Below are 10239 nucleotides of genomic sequence, written 5' to 3'. Positions count from 1 at the left end.
ATGCCCAAAAGTAGAGAGAGAGTAGGAAGGTATTGGCTGCACAGACGCAGGGTGTGGGATGGGTGGGGATGGTGGGAGGGAAACTGGGGACATTAGTAGTGGAAAATACACGGGTGGAGGCATGGGTGTTCGATCATTGTATGACTGAAACTCAATCATGAAAGCTTTGTAATTATTTCACAGTGATTCAATAATTTTTTAAGTTGAAGAATAAAACAATTTTTTAAGAGTTAAAAACAACAACACAACAACGAAGTATATCAGCTCAAGCCAGTGAGAACAGCACATAGCAGAAAGACTGGAAAATCAGGTGTTAGCAGGAGTGTGGAAAACAGGAACCTCATTCACTGTTGTGGGAATGTCATATGGTCCAGCCTCTGTGAGAACATCATGGAGGGGTAAGAGTGGAGCTGCCACTTTCTAGGCCCCTCTCTACTACTGAAGCGCCAAAACAGAAGGAATGTGTGAAGCCTTTACAGGCTTACAGCTTAATCTTTTCAAGTTAAAGTTCACTTTGTCAGCATCCCAGAATGTTCTTTTTCGTGCACGAGAATCCCAAGAACAGAGTGGCAAGTGCTTGTCTCACAGTCAGTGTGGTGAGACAAAGTCTAGATTTGATTCTCTGCACAGGTTCTCATCAAACACAAGTAGGAGGGTGATTCTGAGGGAAAGGAGGATTAATATTTTTTCTATTTTTCCCCTTTTTTTGTCAAACTGGGTATTGAGCTTGCTGTGTTGCAAAAGTGCTTCCTGTGATTTTGAGAAGTTGGGGTTCTGGTGTTTACTGGGTGATGTTGACCGGGGTGTCTGGCAGACTGAAGCCTGGCATGCTGACCTGAGGGCTCAAACAGCAGATCCATTCATCAATATGCTATCTAGATTGTCCCCATATATATCACACATGACTTTTGTCATCTCTGCACACATCCTGTTATCTTTCGCAAGCAGTAGAATTGTAATGGAAAATCTAGAAAAAGGGTACAAGACCTCCCCACAAAACCACAAATCTTCCATGAGGAGGCAGGATTACAAGAGAGCATCGAGATGTGGCTTGTTCCAGTCTGTCACTTCCTCCTGGCTGAGCAAGACTGAAAGGGGAGGAGGCTTTGCCCCGAGAGAGGACTGGCAGAGCCAAGGGCAGAGGGCCAGGAGCAGAGAACTGCGGGCTGTGCCACTGCCACAGGCCTCCACAGCACTCTCCCAGCTTGGCAGGCACTGCAGCCACAGGGAGAATCCACGAGCATCACCCACCCTTGTCTTCTTCGACACTGATTGCAGCTCTCTCTGACAACGGGCCAAGATGGTCCTCACAGTGCTTTTGGAATCGCTAAGAGGGCGGACCTGTGGAGAACTGAGCTGGGTCTCAGTGATTAAACGATGTGTCAACTTTCGTGCAAGTTCAGTGACTAAGGCAATTGCAAAATGGAAAAAAAATAGCTGAATAATAGCAAAGATCTGGGCCCAAGTTCGTTTACGTATGTACCTGTGTCAGGAGTCACAGCAAAGGTAGAATAAGCTGGATGGCTCCAACAAGAAGCCCTCGGACGTGCAGCTCTAAGCCCAGTAGGCTGGGATAGGGGGATGGAAAGTGACTCACCACAATGCACGGTGGGAGTCGCTGCCCTTGGGGAAGACCAGGGTCCCTGTGGCACCCCAGACTCAGCCTGGGTGGGCTCTGGCTCAGCACCACAGCATGACTCTGGCCCCGAGCTTGTCACGGCTGCCTCTCACCTCGTTTGCTTTGCCTTTCTCTGCCCACATGCGACAGCATGTCCAGCCTGGGAGGGCTCAGGGTCTGTGCTGATGAAAAGGAATAGGAGCTGGGCTTCAAAGCAGGCATGTGTTTTCCCTTATTTGGCCCGAAGTGAAGCAAATCTTCATCCTCCTCCTACTTCCGAGAAACTGAGCGGGACAGGGTTTGAGCTCCCTCTGCAGCGGGGATAAGAGCCTTGGGCTGCGCATAAAGTGACACCAGAGAAGATGTTCAGAACCTGCTCGGAGAGCAGCCACCTTCTCAGGGCCGTGCCAAGCAGGGGCTCTGTGCTTGGATTGTCTGCCTTAGGGTGAGGGTCTCTCTGGGAGCCAGGTGCTGGCCCCTGAGGCCCAGCTCTGCACTAGCAGATTTCAGAGATTCTGGTCTCTGAGGCCCAGCTCTCCACAGAGCAGATTTCACAGATTATGGCCCCTAAGGGCTGGATCTCTACTGAGCCGAATTTACAGACTCCAGATTCGGTGCTGTTGCTTCCTGACTCCAGCTCCCCAAGTCTGGGCATGCCTTGATTAGTAATTACAGAAATAGTGATTACTGAACTCCCACCAGACTCTCCAGCACTTCCTCTAAACAGAACCACTTGTCCTCCTATTAGTTATTAGTATTTTTGAGCAATTGAAAGAAAACTGAAGTGGAAAACCATTAGTTGCTGATAGAGACAAGAGGAAAATGTGCATTTGTTTAACCACTGCACTCAGAAAACACGTATTGTTACAGATCCACTGAACCAGCTCCAGACACTGTTTCTTTCTTCCTATTTGATCAAAAAGAGATATTATCACAGATATGCTATACACATAAAGGGAGATAAATTAGTAGGCAATGTATATGGATACACAACAACTTTAATTCAGAAATAGAGACACATAATTACTGACATTTATTGAGTTAAAAATGAATGAGAGTCTAAAATGGATAAGGCCCACCCTCAGTGGCTGGCTGGACTCTGGGATCCAGACTTCACATCTAAACTCACTTCTTGTCTATCAATGGCAGCTTTAAGGTATCTTGGCTAAGTCCCAAGAGGTTGTTGGATTAGCTATTTAACTTCTTGTGGCTGGGGCCCCTTTAATTTTTCTTTTATTTACCTATTATCGACATTAGGATGGACTGAGCTATAAATGTGGAGCTAAGTTTGCAGATGGCAGATTTCTGTGCCCACAAACATGCTCATGTGCAGCCTGCCTGCCTCCTTTTCCCATGCACATTGTCTCTGGATGAAGGTGGTTTCCTTTCTGGAAACCACACACAGTCTCTTCCATTTATGTGCTATAAAGTATATCTTACTTGTCCAACGCTGATTTTACTGGTCATGATGTACCAAACTGTTGAGTCACTCAATTTCCTTGTCTGCTCCATGAAATCTGCCCTGGGATGTGTCCTGTGCTGCTTCTTCAGTCAATAAAAGCTCCTCAAATTTTTGAGAAAACTCAACAATTAACCCATTTGGACCAGGACTTTTATTCTTAAGTAGATTCTCAATTGCTATTTTAGTTTCCTTGCTTGTGATTGGCCTGTTCAAGTTTTCTATTTCTCCTCACTCAGTTTTGGGAGGTTATATGAGCCTAAGAATGGTCCATTTCTCCTGATTCTCTGGTTTAACAACATCAAGTTGTTCATAATAACCTCTCATGACATTATGTATTTCTGAGGAGTCATTTGTAATTTCTCCACTCCTAACTTCAATATGACTTATTTGAACTGAAACCAACAGCATATCAAAAAGATCATATATCACATCAAATAGAATTCATTCCAGGGATGAAAGGAGAGTTCAATATACTAAAACCAAAACAAATGAACATAATATACAACATCAGTAAATGGAAAGATTAAAAAATATATGATCAATCAGTAGGTGCAGCATTTTATAAGGTCCAACATAATCCCCAGACTTATGGTAAACTAAAGGAGTGGGTATATGAGTGGAGTAAAGACAGCATCTTCAACAAATGGTGCTAGGAAAACTGGACAATCACATGTGAAAAATTGAAGCTGGATTAAGCTCTCACACCTTACACAAAAGTCAGTTGGAAGGGGATTAAAGATATTGAGTTCAGACCAGAATCCATAAAATACATTGAGGAAAATATAGGCAGGATACTCCAAGATTTGAACCTCAAAGTTCTCTTCAATGATGTGATTCATTGCAAAGGCAACAGAAACAAAAATAAAAAAAATTCACTACATAAAATAAAAGTTTCTAAATGGCAAAAAAAAAAACACAGTCTAAAACTTAAGACTCAACTAAATGGGAGGGAATATTAACAATAAATGCATCAGATAAAGGTTTAATATCCAAATGCATTCTCAGCCTCTGCTTGTAGGAATGTCGCCTGGTTCAACTCTTATGGAGGTTTAAAATGAAAGCTGCCATACAACTCAGTAATTCTACTTCTTTTTGTGTCCCAAGACACAAAAACATTCATTCAAAAGAACAAGTTATTCATTGCAGCATTTAATACAATAGCTAAGATATTAAATCAACCTAGGTGTCCAATAACAGATGAATGGATTAAGAAGATATGATATATATGCACAATGAAATACTATGCAGATGCAAGAACTGATGAAATCATGAAACTTGCTGCAATTTAGATGAAACTGAAGGACATTGTATTAAATGAAGCAATCAGAAGAGGGACAAATACTGGATGATTTCATTTATTCATGGTGCATATATAATAGGATAAGTGAATGCAAAGTATCAAAGGAGGATTACCTAGGTTATCCTTGACCCTAGATTATAGAATTGAGAAGGACAGGGAGGGAAAGAAAGTGAGGTGGGAAATAAGAAGAGGTGGATGGATGGAAACTGAGCAGGGATCAGAGGCACTGGATACATCAGTGGCATAGAGTTAAGATATATGCATTTATCTGAACCACAGAATCAACAGCACTGAAAGCAGGAGACACAACTGCAACAACCAAACTTTAAAAAGTACCTGTTAAGGGCATGGGCTGAGTTGGGGGAAGGGCAGGGGAACTGAGAGGGATTTGAACCTGGTGGTGGAATTCAGGTTGAAACATTGCTTGCCTAAAACTCCATTGTGAATAACTTTGTAAATGATGGTGCCTTAATAAAATCACTGTCACTGTATCATTGTCATCCAGTTGTTCATCAATGTGCTCAAGGAGGCATCAGTAAAATCTTCATTTGTCACATGCTAGTGTAGCCCAATGGTGTCTGCTCACTCCAGGAACATGAAGAACATGTTGTTGTAACTGTTTTTGCATATCAAATATGTCACGGTAGCTTGCCAGGCTCTGCCGTATGGGAAAAATCACTGTCACTGCATCACTGTCATCCCGTTGCTCATCATTTTGCTGGAGTGGGCACCAGTAACGTCTCCATTGTGAGACTTGTACAGTACAAAAAGTCTCACAGTGGGAAAAATAAATAAACAAATAAATAAAATAAAAATGAAGAGGTTGTGCAGCTGCTAATGCGCCGCACACTCCAGGAAAAATTGTGTCCCTCTCTTCGGGAGCTTTGTTTTATAGTCTCTTGGCCGTTGATGAGATTACATGGTGGGGTGGGGGGCAGTGTGTAGGTGTGACTGCCAAGCTACTGGAAAACTGGGGGTCTGGGGGTCTGGGTGGAGGAGGCCCAGTCCTGATCTGAGCTGGCTTGAAAATCTCAGCCACTGGTCCCACATACCTGGGTTCTTCTGTCAGTTCTTTCATGTGTGAGACTTGGCTGAGCATATAGAGAGTGGCCTTGAGCATGGCTGTGGCTGGGTTCTGGAGTTTTTTGGCTACCGGGGCTCTGCTTGGGGCGGGAAACTCAACCTGCTCCCCGCCTTAATAAAATATAAAACAACAACAACAAAGACATGTGAAAGAATTTGTAAAATGCATCTTTCTTCAAACATAAGTAAAAATTGATTATAGCAATGTAATCAATTTAAAAATACACTTTTGTTGTGGGAGGACGTATGGTGGCTCTTGAGGGCTGTTCCTGGCTTTACGTTTGGGAGTTGCTCCTGGCGGTACTTAGGGGATGGTGGGTAACAAATCTGGGGCTTCAGCATCCTGTAGGAGAAATCTTTCTAAAACACCATGTTAATTGTCTGCCTCCCCCCAGTCTCTGGCGCCCTGCCCCAGGGATCAAACCCAGATGGCCCACCCCACCGGAGGCAGATAGATACCTCACCAGCAGACCTGCATACCTCCACTACCCAGCCACCTCCACGCTCCAGGCCACTTTCTGGACAGCATAAGACACTTAATACCCATTTTCCAATAATTTTTTCACCATATTTGATGGGCTTCAAATATGGTCTGAACCATGGGGATACATGTAAGGGCGATTGGAGGCCACCTTAAAAGCCTCTCTCCCTCTCAGAGAGCCCGGCAAGCTACCAATAGTATCCCACCTATAGGATATCATTGGTTTGTCCTTTCTCCCTTGCCACAGAGTTTGAGCTTATCTGGTAATAATCTCTAAACAATTCTAGACTACATTGGTATGTCCTGCTCCCCTTGCCACTAGGAGCTTAGGTATATCAGTCACGCCCATCAAGGTGCTCCCGAGTCACTCCCATTCCGTAATCACTTCTATGCTCTCTTCCCCAACTAGTTAATCAGCTTTTCCCCTAATCAGACTCTGTTAATTTGTAAGGTCAGACCTTGCTAGGACAGTGAACTTGTAAGTTAATATTGCCTTGCTCCTCTCCTCATGTCTTTTGAATAGTTTACTTTAAAGCAATGTCCTTATTGTATGGACAAAGAAAGACAGTTGTTAATATGCTTTGGTAACATGGGATTTAATTGGCTTTGAATATCATTCACTCCTGGGCATCTGCTTTCTCGACTTAAGCCTCAGCTGCCCTTACTTCCTAGCACCCCCAAAAGCAGGGTCCCGATGAGGGATGGGACAGACCCAGGGCAAGCAGTGAGTTATGTGCTACCCTGGCATCGAGGTGGGCCTGGCCAAAGTGCCTAGTGCTTAACTATATGTTAAGCTCTTAACTATATGTTAAGAGCTTGGTCATGGACATGTCATGTCATGATCCAAAAGCAACGATGAGACTAGGACCCTGCTAGGGATAGGAAAGACTAATCTGGCCTGAGCACTGTAGTCTGAGATCGAGATGACCCCAGGAGAACAATTCTATAAGCTTAATACATCTCTTGCTATGTCCATACAAAATGATTAATAATATGAATGCTTATATGTTAGTTGGACAAGGAGAGGAGAAACACACCCATGGGATTCCGCTCTTGGGTGGGTGTCCTGCTGAAAGAGAATCTGTCCTAGAAGCAGCATCCCCTAAGGGAAAGAACTTTACACCTATTGATTGTGACCACACCTATGTGTAAACCCCAGCCACTCATGCTGGGGTTTTAACTAGGCTGTAAGAGTGGGCTGGGGCCGGGGCAAGTCCCAGAGCCAGATCTGGAGAAGCCAGATCCAGATCCAGATGCAGAGGAAAAAGAGAATGAAGTAGCATGGGGGAGGAAGAAGCAGGAGGAGAATCAGAGGAGAATGGAGATGGGAATGGAATAAACTGCAACTGAGACCAACCAGCCTGGCTCTGTTCCTTCCTTCGCCTGCCTCATCATCACCATCAATCTCCTCTTGGTCGGGGAAGCGTCTGGAGACTACCGAACTCGGGCGCGGGAGAGATAGAGCTCCAGTGACCACTACTCAGCATCCCATATGGTCCTCTGAGCACTGCTAGGGGTGATTCCTGAGTGCAGAGTGCATTGCCAGGTGTGACCCAAAAAGAAAAAAAAAGAAAGAGAGAAATAAATATGAGCAAGGAGAGGCTGATGAAATCTCAGGGACGAACTAGGCTGCCAAAACGATGAGAGACTAAAATGACTGTCTACTTTCAACACACATACGCTGGCATCAGGACCATCCATTGAGGACCTGATGGTGCAAACTCAGGAGATCAAGTACAACTTCATTGGTCTTATCGAAACGAGAAGGCATCGATCATATTACGCCATTTTCGACACTGGAGAAGAACTGTTCTTCGGAACATGCGACAACAGAAGCGTCGGTGGCATAGGTGTCCTTGTCAACACAAACTTGGCCATGAGCAGTGATTCATTCGAATGCCTAATGCCCAAGTCAGAGGATTACACTTGAATAGATGTGGCTCACTACCAGCAGTTTCTATCTTCGTTGTCTATGCACCAACATCCAACTACGATGAAGAAGAAATTGAGAAGTTCTACATAAAGCTGGAGAAGTTCTATAAAGAAGACAACACCTTCTACAAGATCATTGTTGGTGATTTTAATACCAAGATAGGACCGAGAAGGTTGCCCAAAGTATTCCACATTGGATCCCATGGCCTAGAATGGAACGAACAGGGTGAGAGACTGTCTGAGTTTAATATGTCGACCAAGACCGTCAATGGTAACTCACAGTTCCAGAAGGCCAAATCTAAACATTGGACATGGGAGTCTCCCAGTGGACAGTTCCACAACGAAATTGACCACATCATATTTAATCGAAGGTTTTGCCTGACCGATTCGCTGTTGTCCCAAAATTCCAAACGGGATTGGACCACCATCTCCTTCGTGCAAAATTCTACTTCACAGAGCGGGGAGAAAAGTCTGCAAAGTTTAAGTTTAAGAAGAGAACTCCCAGAATGACCACCAACTGGGAGCTCTTTGGCACTATTGCAGCAACGTGGGAAGATGCCGTCATTGACAACATTGACAAGAAATACGATCGGCTGGTTCAGCACCTCCACGACTGCACGAAGAATGCCAAGAGTGGGAAAGCCACAAACAGACACCTATCTTTGGAAACTCTCGAGCTCATTCGCCAATGTGGTTTGGCACGAGCCTCAGGCAACCACAAGCTAACATCCGAGCTCGCAAACCTATGCAGAGAAGCGATAAAGGAAGACCCCAAAGAGAGAAGAGCAGCAGTGTTGGTCAATGCAACAGAAGCCGGGAAAAGTATTCGCAACACTCGCCTGTCCTTAGCCAACTACAAGACCAAGATGACTGCCTTCCCTTGGAAGCTAGCCTCACACGCTGGGGAAAAGTCATCCCAGATAGAGAAGGGAACACCAAGTAAAATGTGATTGGAAATCCCGAGCAGGGAGGGAGATGCACGCTGAAAGTAGACTAGAGACTAAACATGATGGCCACTCAATACCCCTACTGCAAACCACAACATCCAAAAGGAGAGAGAGAGAGAGAGAGAGAGAGAGAGAGAGAGAGAACAAATTGGAATGCTCTGCCACAGAGGCGGAGTGGGGTGGGGGGGATGGGATAGGGAGGTTGGAGAGATACTGGGTTCATAAGTGGTGGAGAATGGACACTGGTGGAGGGATGGGCTCTCGAACATTGCATGAGGGAAAAACAAGCACGAAAATGTGTGAATCTGTAACTGTACCCTCACTGTGACTCACTAATTAAAAAATAAATAAATTATTTAAAAAAAAGATGACTACCTTCCAATGTCCTGATGGATCTATCACATAGTCCAGAAGGGCAATGGAGAGGATTTTTCACGATTTCTACTTGGATCTCTTTGACAGCCACGTCCATTTGACCACATACCAAATTCCACAGGATGGATATGTCGTTCCCAACGTCCTCCCTTCCAAAATCCACCACACCATTTCATTGGTAAAGATGTGTACAGCACCCGGTTCAGACAAGGTCAGACCTGAACACCTAAAGAACCTGTCGCCAGTACTCGTCAATACACTGGCTCGGCTCTTCACATGCTACCTGTCCGTATGCAAGGTTCCATCCCAGTGGAAAACCAGCAGGACCATCCTGTTGTACAAGAAGGGAGACATCCACGACATCAGCAACTATTGCCCAATCTGCCTGTTGTCTGTCGTCTACAAGTTGTTCACACGAGTCATCCTGAATAGAATAGGCAGAACACTAGATGAAAGACAACCAGGCGAGCAAGCCCGGTTCCGAAAAGGATTCAGCACAATCGACCATATCCACACAGTGACCAAGTTCATTGAAGTTTCACGAGAGTTCAAGATGCCACTCTGTCTAACGTTCATCGATTTAAAGAAGGCCTTTGATTCTGTTGAGACTGAAGCGGTCATCCAAGCCCTAGCCAAATAGGGCATTCAGACTCAGTACATCAAGATCCTCTGCAAGCTAATTACGGTTTCACCACCAGGATCTCACCATTCTACAAGGAAGTGATCATTGACGTAAAGAGAGAGGTTCGGCAGGTTGATACCGTTTCACTGAAACTCTTCAGTGCCACCCTCGAGAACATCATGCAACGAATAGCCTGGGAAGGAATGGGAGTGAAGACAGACGGTCTGCAACTATACCACCTCCGCTTTGCTGATGACATTGTTCTCATAACACCAAACATTAGTCAAGCAGCACAAATGCTGGCTGACTTCGACCAGGAGTGTGGAAAGGTCGGACTGCAGCTGACTCTCAACAAAACAATGTTCATGAAAAAACGAACTAGTCCCTGAAGTTCCATTTGCTCTCAATGGAATGAATAT

The sequence above is a fragment of the Sorex araneus genome, chromosome X, assembly GCF_027595985.1.
Source record: "Sorex araneus isolate mSorAra2 chromosome X, mSorAra2.pri, whole genome shotgun sequence".
Lineage (NCBI taxonomy): Eukaryota > Metazoa > Chordata > Mammalia > Eulipotyphla > Soricidae > Sorex > Sorex araneus.
Note: the sequence above shows the minus strand (reverse complement) of the source record.